Consider the following 1,419-nt stretch of genomic DNA (forward strand, 5'->3'; position numbering starts at 1 on the left):
AGTGAGTGAGTGAGTGAGTGAGTGAGTGAGTGAGTGAGTGAGTGAGTGAGTGAGTGAGTGAGTGAGTGAGTGAGTGAGTGAGTGAGTGAGTGAGTGAGTGAGTGAGTGAGTGAGTGAGTGAGTGAGTGAGTGAGTGAGTGTCAACACAGGTCGGCAGACTCTCTCGTGAGTCCACTCACTGAGACTCATCTGGACTCACTCACGCGTGAGTTTGAATTTTAGTGAGCGCGAGGCTAGTGTGGCGTGGTGAGTTTGAGCTTGAGTGAGTTTTAACCGAGTGAACCGGAGTGAGTTTGAGCCCGACTGAGTTTGAGTACGCCTGAGACCGAGAGAGTTCTGAGTCCATCCCAAATTCTGAGTTCATTTTGAGTTTTGAGTATAGTTGAGTTCGGAGTTCATTTTGAGTTTTGAGTCCATTTTGAGTTCTGAGTAAACAGTGAGTTTTGAGTCCTATTTGAGTTTGAGTACATTTTGAGTTTTGAGTACATTTTTAGTTCTGAGTCCATTTGGAGTCTTGAGTCAATTTTGAGTTTTAGTACATATGAGTTCTGAGTTCATTTTTAGTTATGAGTACGTATAAGTAGCCTAGGAGGCAGCCATGGTTTGCTGTGAAGTTTCATGCGTCGCTTTGGGCTTGCCATTCAGTTTACCTGCGGGTGCGGCAGCATTCGCGATCCGCATCATCGGTTGGGGGTGGGGGGGAAGGGGGGGTTGGGGGGGGGGTCTGATTTTGAAAAGTTTCTTGTTGAATTTTCACGAATCTCAGTCTCAGCAAGTGCTCAACCATGTTTTAGCGTCTGGGCGTGCGACTTATAATCGACTGGTGAGGTCATAAAAAGGGTTATCTCACCTCTTCCTCTTGATAGATCCTCTAAGAAGGTGGGGGAGGGTGTTAAGAAAGCACATGGTGCTGCTTGTTTGCTGCTTGTTCGACTGCTTCCGTTAGCGGTGTGATATGCTAGGGTCAAAAAGGAATAGATGAGATGGGGAGAGGGGGCAGCAACTGTCCCTTCCGCTGTTTCAAATCAGTTGTCAACTCAATTGACTGGGGATGCCCGTTTAGATAGAATAATGACCGCATTATGAGATAGATCAGTGGAAAATTCAAACTGATGCCGCTAAGGTGTGTTAGCTATCAAATTAGAGGTCCCGAATAACGGAATCACTCGGGGTAAATTAAAAAATGCTTCCTGTGTGTAGTCATCAGGCAGTCATAATAAGTCATTAATTCGGGTAAAATTCCAAGTGATGCTGCGAGAGCGTGTGGGGAATCAAAGTCAAGGTCTAAATGAGGGGAACCAGGTGGGACAAAAAAATTTGCAGTGGCTTAGCTGGGCAATGCCAGGACATACGTAGCGTGAGCTAAGGTTCCGCTGGTTATTCTTAGCTTTCCTGGCTGTATAGGATTAGCTGATTATC

This window comes from Haemaphysalis longicornis, unplaced genomic scaffold, assembly GCF_048455015.1.
Source record: "Haemaphysalis longicornis isolate Haplotype H1 unplaced genomic scaffold, Haemaphysalis longicornis Haplotype H1 scaffold_9, whole genome shotgun sequence".
NCBI classification, from domain to species: Eukaryota; Metazoa; Arthropoda; class Arachnida; order Ixodida; family Ixodidae; genus Haemaphysalis; species Haemaphysalis longicornis.